Here is a 14,759-nt window from a genome sequence, read left to right as displayed (position 1 = left end):
AAGCAATAGTGTTGTGTGTGTGTGTTTGTGTGTGTATTGGGGGTGAGAGAGAGAAAGAGAGAGAGAGATACTTTAAATTTATTTTAAGAAATTGGCTTACATAAATGAAGAGGCTGGCAAGTCCAAAAATCTGCCAGGTAACCAGCAGACTGAAGACCCAGAGGAAAGTTATTGTTTGACCCTGAAGGCAGTCTTCTGGCTAAATTCCCTCCTTGTCCAAAAAAGTCAGTCTTCTTTCTAGAAGACTGATTAGATGAGGCCCACCCATATTATAGAGGATAATCTGTTTTACTCAAAGTCAATTGATTTAAATGTGAACCTTACTTAAACATCACCTTCACGGAAACATTTAGATTAAAACTTGACGCAATATCTGGGTACTGTGCCCCAGCCAAGTTGACACATCAAGTTCAGTATCACAGGGAGAAACCTTTCAAAGTTGTTAATATCAAAACTCCTATTAGTGAATCAAGAGTGAATATCAAGAGTGAATATCAAGAAGGTATATAGACCAGGGATCAATGAACTATAGCACCTTGTACCAAATCTTGCTTGTCATCTGTTTTAGTAACAAAGTTTTATGGGATACAGCCACATTCATTCATTTATGTATTGGTGATGGCTGCTTTTATGCACTCAACGCAGTGGAATAGTTGTGACAGAGACCATGTGGCCTGCAAAGGCTAAGGTACTTATTCTCTGGCCTTTTACAGAAAAAGTGTGCTGACCCCTGATACACACAATTACGTGTACATGTCTAGAGCTCAACTTTCAAGTCTAAACTGGAGATATAAATGTAGAATAGAATTTGGATCAGAAATGACACAAGCATCTGGATAGGGTTCCATGGTGCTCCCACATGTAGAGGTCAAACAGAGAAGTGTGAGTGCATAAAGAAATATGAAAAGAGGCAGCCAGGGGGATTGGAAATAAAAACAGAAGAATACGGTATCACAGCAGCTCAGAGAAGAAAATGTCTTGAGCAGAAGGTAAGCTGTGTTAAATTATCCTGAAATGCAAAGATGGGGACCCATGTATCCTCCGCATTTTGCAACATCATAGGGGAGGGCAATGATGACATTGAACAGTGTCAATGAAGTTGTAGAAAAGGAAACTAGGTCAATTTGCATTTCCTCAATTATAATATGAAAAAATGTTGAACATTTTTTCATGAACATATTGGCCATGTGAATGTCTTCTTTTGAGAAGTACCTATTAAGGTCTTCTGCCCATTTTTAAATTTGGTTATTGGGAAGGTTGTTTTTTGTTTTTTTTTGCTGTTGGGTTATTTCAGTCCCCTATAATTCTGGATATTAACTTTTTGTCAGATGTACATTTGCAAATATTTTCTGCCAGTCCTTGGGGTGTCTCTTCACTCTGTTAATTGTTTTCTTTGCTGTGCAAAATATTTTCAATTTGATGTAGTCTTATTTGTCTGTTTTTATTTTTGTTACCTGTGCTTTGAAGGTTTTATTTTTAAAATCCATGCTCAGCCCAATATTGTAAGGAGTTTTTTGTATGTTTTCTTCTAGTAGTTTTATAGTTTTAGATTTTACATTTAAGTCTTTAATCCATTTGAGGGTTGATTTTTGTATATGGTGACAGGCATGATTTTACTCATATGTAGAATCTAAGAAAAAAAGAGTTGGTATCATAGAAGCAGAGAATAGGATGGTGAGTACCAGAGACTGGGGAGGAGAGAGGAGGAGGATGGGAAGAGGCTGATCAACAGGTACAAAGTCACAGTCAGATAGGAGGAATAAGTTTTGATGTCCTATTACACTGTAGAATGAGAATAGATAATAGTAAGGTGTTGTGTATTACAAAACAGCTATACGAGAGGCTTGAATATCCTCACCACAAAGAAGTGATAAATATATGGGGTGATGGTCATGCTAAATACTTTGATTTGATAATTACACAACATATATGTATCAAAAATTAAATTATACCCCCAAATATTTACAAATATGTCAATTAAAAAATTACAAAAGAAAAACCTGAAGTTCAATACAATTTTAAAAATGAGACATGAAGAAGTTGATTTATCAACACTAGACAAATGTTTTCAAGAAGTTTTGCTATGAAGTGGAGTAAATAAATAAGATGTTACAGGAAAGGGATTGTGGATTTATAATTAGACAATTTGTTAAAGTGCGTAACATATGCAGAAGAGAACATAAATCATAGGCGTACAGATGAAACATTTTACATAAAATGAACACATCTGTGTGACTGCTACTCAGGGTTATAACAGAATATTAGCAGCGACTCAGAAGCCTTACCTTGTATACCCACAGTCATTGGTGCGATCTGCTCTAGAGACAAGCTTTCCATTTCTTTGTTTGATAAAGTCTTTATTTCCCTTTCAATTCTGAAGGATATTTTCATAAGGATTAAAATTGTTTTCTTTTGGCACTTTGAAGAAATCATTATATTATCTTCTAAATTCCATTATTTCAATGGAGAATTGGAGCATCAATTTTATTGTTACTTCTTTGAATGTAATCTACTCACCCCCTCACACACCTCTCATTACAGCCGATTTTGTAATTTTCTCTTTGTATTTTTTTAGCAGTTTTCTACAATGAGCTTACATGAGTAGTTATTTGTTTTTATTCCACTTGGAGTTTTTAGCATTTTTTAAATATATGGCTTTTATTTATTTTGGAAAAATCTTTACTATCTTTTTAAATAGTTATTCTGCTCTCTCTTTGTCTCTCTGTCTTCTCTCTCCCCCCTCTCTCTCTCAGTACATATATATGTACATGTATAGATACATACACATATATATGTGTGTATATATTGGTGTATCTTTATTTAAAAAATAAATATTACATATATTTATTTTTTAAATAAAGATCTCTTTTTCAGTTCAATGACTTTTCCCTCAGTGGGTTCTAATCTGTTATTAAATTCATCTGAATTCTTAAACTTTGTTGTTTTATTTCTCATTTTTCAGTTTTTGATTTGATACTTTTTAATAGATTTCAATTCTCTGGCAAAATTATTTGCCCTCTCATCTATTTAATTAAATATGTTAATCAGAGTTATGTTAGAGTTATTTTCGAGTTCTGTTCCATCTTAATATCTGCATCATGTGTGAGCCTGTTTCTACCAGAGTTCTTCTTCGTTTCATTTCTTCATGTGCTTAGTAATTTCTAATTGAATGCTGGACATTGCATTTGAAAAGATGTTGAGGCCAAGTGCAGTGGCTGATGCCTGTAATCCCAGCATTTTGGGAAGCCGAGGTGGGCGGATCATGAGGTCAAGAGATTGAGACCATCCTGGCTAACATGGTGAAACCTCGTCTCTACTAAAAATGCAAAAATTAGCTGGGTGTGGTGGCGGGTACCTGTAGTCCCAGCTACTCGGGAGGCTGAGGCAGGAGAATCGCTTGAACCAGAGAGGCAGAGGTTGCAGTGAGCCGAGATGGTGCCACTGCACTCCAGCTTGGTAACAGAGCAAGACTCGGTCTCAAAAAAAAAAGAAAGAAAGAAAGAAAAGAAAAGATGTTGAGTCTCTAGATGATGGTATTTTTCTCCAGAGTATATATTTCAGCCACTGGAAGGCAGTCAGATTGTGGTTGATCATGTTAATTCAGTCAGGGGTTAAGCTAATTTAAGACTGAGTTTCAGACAGGTCCTATTTCTAGTTTACTTTTAACCCTAGGATACAGCCCTTCAAGAGTTTCTATGAGAGATTCCTGAGTAGCTTGCAGGACCCTGAACTTCAATTTTTGTTTTGCAGTACTGTGAACTTGTCAAAATATGTGCTTAGATTCTCGGCCTCTTAAAATGTACATATCATTTCCTGATATTGCCCTGTGACGTTTATAGGTTGGCAAATGCCTCTGGGGGAAGCATAGCCTACAGTTCCATGCCTACTTCTCTGAGCTTTCTTTCTCACTGACATCTTGGTCCCTCAAATGCTAATCACTTTGGTAACTTTGAACCCCACTTTTCATTAATCTCACCCCAAGAGACTGCAAGAGGTCTATTTAGCTGTCACTTTCTGCTCCAGTTCTTGACCTCTTCCTTTGTGCTATTGTAATACTTCAAATACCTCCAGAGATGAGTAAGTGTAGAAAATTTAGCTTCTCTATAAAGGTTCCCAACTCTCCAGGACCTTGGCTCATCGGGTCTTGGCTGCCTCCATGGCTCTTTTCTACCCTCAAATAAATGAGGTGTTTGTTTTGTATTTTATTCATCTTTTATGATTGCTCTTAGTGGAGTATCATGTCTGTTGACAGTTAAATATTTTACTTGTTTCATGGAAATTATTAGGACATGTACACATGAGGCTGGGAATGATTCTGTGGATCTGAAGAAAATGATGATGAAAAAGCCTGTAATCCCAGCACTTTGGGATGCTGAGGCAGGTGGATCACAAGGTCAGGAGTTTGAGACCAGCCTGGCCAAGATGGTGAAACCCCATCTCTATTAAAAATACAAAAATTAGCCGGGTACGGTGGCAGGTGCCTGTAATCCCAGCTACTTGGGAGGCTGAGACAGGAGAATCTCTTGAACCCAGGAGGTGGAGGTTGCAGTGAGCCGAGATCACGCCACTGCACTCCAGCCTGGGTGAAAGAGTGAGACTCATCAAAAACAAAAAGAAAGAAAGAAAGAAAATGATGAAGAACAGGGTAAAATATCATTCAGAGTTCTGGTGAGAAGCACTCGGCACACACAAAGGGTAAGTGTAAGGATGACTTAGCAAGATGAGGGCAGATGAAGCACAAGGGTAGCCATGAAGGAAAGGCACACACAGGTCTGAAAGAGAGAAGACCAAGGAAACAGTGAAACCCGAAGCCAAAAAAGTGAGGGCTGTTCACTAAAAGCTGTGGCTATAGAGGAAAACTGCTATTGTCAGATGTGTGGTCAGGACATTCAGAATGTGAAATATGGAGACTGCAATCTTCATGACCACACCTCATGCCCTGTGGTCTCCTGGTTGTGCCTCCAGCTGGCCAAACCTAACAAACTTTGATGTATTCCATAGAGGTCAGCCTCCCAGCATGCAGAGAGCGTAAGAGAATGGAACAGAGAACCACCACATTGGAGACTAACTAAAGGAGTAAAGTCTTTGATAAAACAATAGGCAATAAATCCAGACTGTAAAAGATTGGCCTAAAAATGGAGGGAGGATATTTCCTGCACCTGCTGTTTGTTTGTTTGTTTGTTTGTTTTTGATGGGTTCTCAACTCTAAATTTACTACTTCTTCCTTTGTAATTAAGACCTATTTTTATTGTGGTAAAATATACATAAGAGAAAATGTATCATTTTAAAGTGTAGAGTTCAGTGGTCTCAAGTGCATTCACATTGCTGTATCACCAATAGTACTATCCATCTCCAGAAATTCGTCATTATCCCAAACTGAAAGTCTATATCTGTTAAATATTAACTCCCACTCCTCCCATTTCTCTATATCCCTCATCTCAACAAAAGGAAAATCTACAAAAGAGGGAACAGTTATGGGTAGATTTGTGGTGAGGTAATAAAGGACTTCTCATAATGACTTCTATTTTCTCAAAATACATGAATTTACATCATCACTTGAGAGTAAGAATTATGGAGAGCAGGAATGCAAGGTTTGAAGAGAGTAGAGAAATTCTAAAATTTCCATCTGGAGGATAGGAGGTGATCTGCCTGGAGAAGCACTGTCAGATGTCAGAGCAGTATTGAGTATGCACGTGAGGTCTGTGGTAATGAATTGAAGTGAAACTAGTTGGTCTGCTTGTTTGATTTTTCTTCACTAATGTTTAGCTAGCCATCTGACCAAGATAAAAGAAAAGCGAGGCCTGGGATTTAAGATGTTTTAAAGGTAGTCATTATAAAAATGGGTCATGAAATCTAAGCTGATGAAGGGGGCAAGAGAAGGTAGGAGCAGATTAATGAATAATGAAAAGGTGATACAACCAATGGGCTGGAGGATTATAAAGATGAAAGAATTATTGCACTGAGGGCCCTGGAATGATTGGGAAGGGATATTAAGTGATAATGTAAGAACGAATTGTTTGAAATATATCTTAGAAGTGGAGAAGGGGTAAAGTCACCAGTGTGTAAAGTTCAGGGTGGGAACACCTGGAGTGGGCGGCAGAGGTGGGGGTAAAATAAGGTGGTTGCTCCAATAAATGACCAGTCACGTGCATGAGCTTGTAAGCCACCCAGAATGATGGAAAGGGAAGACAGGAAGAAAGATTGTGAGCCAGGAGCTAATATGCTCCATCAATAAAGAAACTCGGGGTGTCTCTTCTTCTACTTTCCCACCTACACACACTTACCACCACCCTCCTATCCCACACACTTCAACCCTGTCAGAAGGCTTCCAATGGCCACCCCTCAAACCTCTTCCAAGCCTCTTACCCCTCAAAATCTCGCTTTGTGTCACCATAATTCTCAGATCAGAATGTGTCAGCTGTATTTCCACATGTCTCACTTTGAGAAGAGATTCTCAAAGCCAGCATGGAACTGGTTTCAGAATCTAGCTTGCACATCCCCAAGTTCTCTCCAATTAAAAATAATAACAACTATTAATTCCTTGAGAAAAATAAGTAACTATGTAAGAAATTCTGCTATTCTCCTCAATATCCACTTATCTCATTGAGAAGCAGCTGTGTGGTTTGGGTGGAATTGACTCTACCATCAGGTTAGTTAGCATAAAGTCGTTCCCCTTGAACATGACTGGCTTAGAGTTAGGCAGGCAAACTAAGTTATACCAATCAGAGTGAAGCTCAGGAATTTTTGTTTTTTAAAGGTTGGGGAAAGAGAAGCTCTCTCAGGCTCTTATAGGGCTCACTCAGATATGAAAGCTAGCCCTGTCTCAACTATGTTCCTACCATGAGGACAAAGTCAGTAGGGCAAGCTAAGAGGGTGACAGCAGTTGAAGAATTATCCTGATTAAAATAAAAAAACTATGCCTTAAACCTAATGACTGTAGACTTCTTTTTTTTTATGAGCCTGTACATTCTGTCCATATTTAATTTAATTTGTTTATGTTTATGGTAAATTGCACCTGAAAGCATCCTTACTAATTCAAAAATACTTGGCATGCACCCTTCTGTGCCTAAATCAAATACAGCCACAGCCAGAGCATCTTCAAGATAGAAGGTGATATTTAACTAGGGCTGAAGCCTGACCAAAGCACACATAGAGAAGCTAATGTTCTGTTCTTACAATGCTTTGGACAAAGTTCTTCAGTGGGTGTTCTCCAGTAAGAATAACTGAATGCCGAGTGACCTGTGGATTTAATTTGAATGTAGATGCACCTGTTCTCACAAACATCATTCCGCCAACGGAGGCTCTGGGTTTGGTTTCAGGCAAGGGGTAGATATTGTGCAAACACACTTGCCCTCATCAAAAAGGTTCTTCTCTGCATATACAAGCTTCATCCAACATTTTGTTTTCTTCGGGCCCCTGCTCCTTGAGATTGGAGCTGATTTAAGCTGTTAGATTGTGGAATATAGTTTGCTCTGATGCCCCGAGGGAACTCGGTGGAGAGACTGCTGGCAGCTGATTAGGTCAGAAATGCAGCCATATCAAACATGCCTATTGACAATCTAGCTTGAAAGCCAAGAGCTTTCCTTGCCCATTAGGCTTGCTCTAGTCAGCCTCATTGCTGTGTGCACCTAATGAGAAAAAAGACTCAGAAAGGGTTCATGGAAGAACAACACCTCCCTCTAAACTGGCAACCAAACTCACTGTTGCATAAAGCACCATTTGATTTACCTAGGGAGGAAAAAAATGATATTTCAACAGCTGCAGGATCTAGGGAAGCAAACAGCCTAACTCAGCTCTCCGAGAAACCTGGGCTTATTAGACGATGAAGAAAGCAGGAATCAGGAATAGAAAGTGAAAATCTCTTGGCCATTGTTTCACTTAATGAAAATTAATTTTAGCTTCTGATTTCCTCAGCTTTGTTTGGCTGCAGGCGTTTTTGTGTTTATTTTAAACTTCAACATGCAAAACAGTCCTTCCTTGTAAGGAAGACAAGGCAGAATATGTCAGGAGTTCCATTTGCAAGACTTTTCTAGAAATGGTATTTTAGATATGTGTCTATTTTACAGATTAGGAGGCTAATTGTATGTAGTTATATAACTTATCCAAAGTTGTAAAGCTAATAAACATTGCAGCTGAAATATAACTGGATCCTATTGAGTAGCATACTATTTCCTATAATGGTGGTTCTTAGTCCTACTTTGCATATTGGAATCACCTGGGAACCTTTTTTAAAGAATTCCTGATAAAAGGCCCAAGGTGCCACCCAATTAATCAGAATATCTTGGAGTGAGGCTTGGAAATTGATATATATATATATTTTTTTTAATTTTACTTTAAGTTCTGGGATACATGTGCAGAATGTGCAGGTTTGTTACATAGGTACACATGTGCCACGGTGGTTTTCTGCACCTATTAACCCATCATCTAGGTTTTAAGCCCTGCATGCATTGGGTATTTGTGCTAACGCTTTCCCTTGATATTCTTAAACATCTCCTCATATGGGCTTAAGTTGTTGTTGGGAGTCAAAGATAGGGCTATAGCAGAGATTCTCAAACCCTAAAATGTTTGCAAACCATTTGGGGAATATTCTTAAAATGCAGATTCTGACTCAGTAGATCTGAGGTGGAGCCTGAGATGCTGCATTTCTAGGAAGTTCCCATATGATGTCAACACTGCCAGTTGGGGACCACACTGATTAGTAAGACTCTGAGAAGTGTTCCTCAAACTTTTGAATGTATAAGAATCACCCATAATGCTCATAACCAAAAGGGGAGCTCAGACTTACTGAAGTAGGGTAGGAACTAAGCTCCTGTATTTATTATATCGAGTTCTCCAGAACCACTGCTCTATGGCACAAGACGCTGGTTCTCAAACGTGGCTGCATATTGGAATCACCTGAGAATTTAAAAAAGGAGGAAAAAAAAAAAAAATCCAAGTCCTGTTTCCAGGTGGTTCTGATTTAATTGATCTGAGTTGAGAGACCAGTCATCGTCAGCTCCCCAGGTAATTTTAATAATCACCTGAGGCCGTGAACTGCCGACATATGCATTGTTCTACAAACTAGCTAAATAACAAGAATAACAGATTTCTTTGCCATACCCCACGCATTGTAAGTTTTAATCGACGGGAGAGTAACTTGAGAATCTGTATTTCTTGCAAGCACCACAGGTTGTTTTTTTGATCAAGTAAGATTTAAAAATAAACACCAGGTATAAAACAAAATGATCCTAGGAATGTGTAAGAAAGTGTTTTCACTTTTCTTTGAGTCCAGTATAAATGTCATCACTCATTGAATATTGGAAATTTGGATTCCATCATCTAAAACTTGGTAGCTAAATTTTGGTTAGTGTTTGGTCTCTGCTACAAACTATAGTTGTTGCTTCTCTCAAGATCCTTGAGACCTGATTTCTTCATTTATAAAATGTGGCCATCCCATTATTAAGTCTCTGAGAACTTTTTAAATAAATATATTCTAGGTTAGAGAAGCAGGCTTCTGTTGTTTGCCCTTCCAAAAATGATTACACCTTCTTCCGGTACCAGCTCTTGTTTTCATTTGAGGATTTTTCTCCTCTTCTCCTTTCTGAACCAGTTAGAGGAATTGGCACATAAGCCACTGTCTTGAACCCTCGTTCAATAATGGCATGTGCATAAGCTGGTGACCCAAATTCAATGAAAAATGAAAGCAAACCAGAGAAACAGGGTCTTTTGCTGCTGGAAGACAGGTGAGTCCTCTTTTCTCATTGGGAATGAACCTGATAGCATGGGAAGAGGGGCTGCTGTATTCATCTTGTCTTCTGAGAAAGAGGCTGGATTACTGAGTCTGAGAATTAAACCAACATGAAAGCAAAAGTAAAAGACAGAGACAAACCCAATCCTGGTTACATTGCTTAGCCCTGGATCAAGCTGTACCTGAATATATGCCCTATTGCTTTTCTAGTATGTGAGCCAATTTGGATTTTGCACAAGCCAAGTTTGTAGACTTGAATGTCTTTTTCACCTAGAATCAAACGTGACTTCATTGAAGCAGATAGTGCTTTGAAGATGACTCAGGTATCTCCCCATAAGAATAAGGAAACTAACTTAAAACTTAGAAAGAATATACATAAAACTGGTATATTCACAGAAAAATGTACTCCCTTTAGATATTTTTCTCCACTTAGTACGGGATAGGGAGGCAGATAAAAATATGACTACAATGGTAGCTGTCTCACATAATAAGAGACAATTTCCTTTATCCATTATTAATATATATGAAAAATTCAAAACGGTCTCCCTGGAGCTGTGTCTCTTCACCTTATATCATCATCAGACCACTTTGTGGTCATTCAGTGTCTACAAGTACAAGTTTTTTGTAGTTTTTGAAAAATTCATCACAATTTTTGAAAGGATAAAACCAGCATATAACATTATATTAGTTATTTAATAAGAACAAAAATTTTTATTCTCACTAGAGCAGTGGTTATCAAACGGAGACTCTTTTTCCTTTAGGGGACATTTAGCAATATCTGGAGACACTTTTTTGGCTGTCACACTGGAGGAGGGACTGCTGCTGTCACCTGGTAGACCAGAATGGCCAAGGGTAATGTTAAGCAGCCTATCTACACAAAAGCCTCCAAACACAGGGCTACTCAGCCTACGATTCTAATGGTGCCAAAGTAGATAAATCCTCAGCTTCAGGTCTGCTTATGTTTGCAATATTTCATCTGGATTAATCATGGCTGAATCGGCATACGTGAGGATTAACATGCAAATTTGTTATCACTTTCTACCATATTAGAGAAACCCAGTGCACTATTAAATTAGAGATCACTGGAAATAATACAAAATAGACAGTAGCTCTACTGGATAGCGGAGAGATTCACAGGTTATAAGTAGACCTAGAAAGCTATTCAGGAACCAAGGCAAATCAGAAGATGACCTCCTCTCTTTCTTATGTCTTTTGTGCGCTATCGTTCATGGTGCTTCTCTTTCCTCCATATCTGCTCCATTCCCCTCTCCTCCCGGTTGGCCATTGTCCTCCATGTCAGGCCAGTTGATGTGGGTAATGGCTACAGCAATTATGCAAGTCACAGAGTCTTCCTTAGCTCTCAAGGGTCTCAAGAACAACTCATTAGGTGACAGAACTTAGTAACAACAATTCTTTCCATTTGAATAGTTCTTCAAGATCATCGAAATGTGTTCACAGACATTGTCTCAGCTGGCTTGGGGTGTGAGGAAAAGCCATGTAAGGAAGATAAATGAGTGGCATTAGAGCGAATCTACAGACAAAGAGGCAGAGACTCAGAGTGTTTAAATTGCTTTTCTGATGTCACACAGCCCTTAAGAGGAAAAACCAGGAAGAGGGGTTGGTTTCTGTGACTGCTATTCTCATCCTATCAGAAAAAAAAGTTTTACTTTCTTATTTTGTCTTAAATTACAAATGAATTATGTTCTTATTAATTAATGAAACAATGAAATACATAAAACAATACTTGAAACTCTTTGTTTCTAATTTCTGAAGTGATGATTCTCAATGAGTTTGAAGCTATTGCTCCTCCTGAGGATAATTAAAATGTTTATTTTACTTTAATTTAATGTACTTAGTTTTAATTGACAAATAATACTTGTGTAAATTATATATTTGTGTGGTACAGTGTTTACATTGTGTTTAAATTGTGCAATATATTTACATTGTGGAATGATTTCATCAATCTAATTGATAAATTTATCACCTTGCACGCATTTTTTGGGATGAAAACATTTACCTTGTATATTTCGAAATTATTAAAACTGTTAAGGCTAGGGACTCACCTTCAAGGATATTTCAGTGATCTGGGTTAGGCTATAGGCATCAGTGTTTTTTTTTTTAAAGTTCCCCAGAAGTGATATAAACAGAATTTGATCTCGGTGACTTTGGAAAATGGCATTTTGACTGGAAACTGTAAGGTTAAGGACAAAAAGAACTTTATAGAAACATTGAACTTTATTTTATAAATTTGTTTGTCATAGGGGTACCTACGGTTGGTAATTCTCAAAGTATTTTACATCTAATAGAGGGTTAAGCAAGTAAGTAAATAAATGGAAGATAACAACAGACAAATTTTTTACTATCAGAGATGAAATTACAAACAAGCAAGAAGGAAAGGGGAATGAATCCTTGAGTATTGGTTTAGAGTTGAAGACATCAGTATGAACTTATGTTTAATTTAAACCATGAGAGCAACAACAAATATCTATTTCCCCTTCCCTCTGTGTGTGTGTGTTTATATGTGTGTGTGTATATATGTGCGTGCATGAGTTTATTTATATACACATACATATATATACATATACACATATATGTATTTGTATATATATACATACGAATGTATGAGTTTATGTTCTTACTAATGAAGCAACGAAATATCCTTCATTAGTGCTCCGTGTGTGTGTGTGTGTTTACAAAGACAGAGAGGTTGAGATTCAACAATAATTCTAGACGTGTGTACACCTGGGTTGTATATACATATATTTCCTACCTCTATCCACAGAGAAGTCTCAGAAGCTGTGACACCCCTATAGCAATGAGAATGCCTCTTCCCAGACCTTGGTTTCTAAATATCATTCTCAGAGACATGTCTGAGTCTAAAGCTGGGGAAGGAAATACAAAATATGAGACTAGAGTATTTTATAGTGCCAGAAAGTAAGAGAGTGGTAATAAAAAAAAAAAGGCAAGGGGATACGAAGGGAACCCCAGAGCCAACTGGAAAGAAACCGTAGTGCCAAAGACTGGAACAATTTGAGAAACAAAATAAATAATGTAGCATTGGAATATAACCTAAAGTATAAAATAAACATACACAAGTTTTTGCTGATAATAAATAAATGAGAAAAAAGAGCCAAATATTCCTCACAGAACAATTCCAAATAATAAATGTATGTCTTACCCTACCTAAGAGTTGCAGTTAAACTCCTCCCCCTAAATGGGGACTGGACTTAGTGGCTCACTTCCAAACAATAGGCTATGGAAAGGGAAAGGAAAAATAGTAACTTTGCAGGTGAGAAACCTGGTAGACACCACCTTAGCCAAGTGATCAAGGTTAATGTCACCAGTGACTGTTGGTAGCAAATCCCTGATAGAATGTGCTAAGAAGGACAAATGACCTGCCCTTGGTACTTCCCAAAACCCATAATGTCAGTCTAATTATGAATCAACATCAGACAAGTTCAACTTGAGGAACATTTGACAAAATACTTGGCCAGTACTCCTCAAAACTTTCAAGGTGAGGAAATTAAGAGAAGGCTGAGAAACTGTCACAGACCGGAAGAGACTAAGAAGACGTGATGGCTAAAAGCAGTGTTGTACCGTTAATTGGATTCTTGAACAGAAAAAAGGACAGTAGTGGAAGAAACTGGTAAAATACAAATTAAAGTCTGGAGTTGGTTAACGATAATGTATCAATGTTGGTTCCTTCGTTTTGACAAATATACCATAGGTATGAAGGACATACATGATAATGTATGCTAATCTTGCAAAAATCTTTCCTATAATCTAAGGCTATTTAAAAACAAGAATTTTATTGAAAATATTCAGTTTCCTAGTATTAACCTTTGTGGTAGCTATGAAGGAAATTTTCTAATTTTTATTAGAAATTATTAGAATTATTCTAATATTTAGTCAAGGTTGAGGATCACCTTTCCAACAAGGTCTGAAAAGGTAACTTTTCACACTGTTCTTCATGATTTTATATATATATGCAAACACATAAACATACACTTGCTTTTCAAGTCGTTAATGTTTTCTTTAAATGGATCATATTACACACAGGACTTTGCAACTTGTTCTTCTCACTTAGCTGCGTAATATCTCCTTATAATGTGTGTATGGCACCGTTTTGTTGACCATTGTTTTCTTCATAGACATTGTCTGTCACATTCTGTTTGCAATATGTCCCGCTGTCTTGTTCCATCAAACGTATTTGTGATGTCAATTTTAATGCTTTGGGCATGTGTTCTCATGGATGGTTTTACAATCCCTTCCTGACAAAAGGTGTACCTTCTCTTTTTGTCTGTTGCAAATCCCTTTCTGCTCCCAGCTGAACAATGGCCCATTCTGAAGGGTTGCCCATATTTCTGCTTTTGGATTCCCTCTTTGCCCTTCTCAAGCCCTGAGCTGAAAAACCATTGTTCCCTGCGCACTGAGGTGAGAGGCATTGTGGGTTGCTCAGCAACCTAGGGGCAGTGAGAAGGGAGAATGGGAGAGCCAGCAGAGATGGGTCAGAAACGCACTCACAGGGCCGGGGGAGGGGAAGAGGGGAAGTTGAGGCTGGGCTCAGAGAAGGCACTGGGTGGTCCAGACAGGAGGTCCTAGGAGAAGCACTCTTGTTCCTTTCTTTACTAGGTGGCCAGAGAAATTGTTATGAGATGTAAATGAGATGCTGCTCCTCCCTACTCTCTGTGGCTTGAACTTTTCTATGATTTCCATTTTCACTTTGAATGAAATACAACCTTCATACTGTGAGTTCAAGGACGGGTGTTTCCTGCTACTTCTCTGATCACCTCATATGACTCACTTGCTTTCATCTACTATGGGGTCACTCGTGTCACCAGTCAGCTTGTGGAAGACACTGGGCTCCATCCCACCTCAGTGCTTCCATCCTTGTGTTTCCTGGAGCACTTGAATGACTGGTACCACCTCTCAATTCTCACCAATGTGGTCATCTGTACAGACAGGCCTTATCTCACCAACCTACCCTAGTATACCTGTTGGTCTTGACCACTGCACTTATTTATTCCCTTCC

This window comes from Pan troglodytes, chromosome 18 (genome assembly GCF_028858775.2).
Source record: "Pan troglodytes isolate AG18354 chromosome 18, NHGRI_mPanTro3-v2.0_pri, whole genome shotgun sequence".
NCBI classification, from domain to species: Eukaryota; Metazoa; Chordata; class Mammalia; order Primates; family Hominidae; genus Pan; species Pan troglodytes.
The sequence above is the reverse complement of the archived record's forward strand: the minus strand, read 5'-3'. Positions refer to the sequence as shown.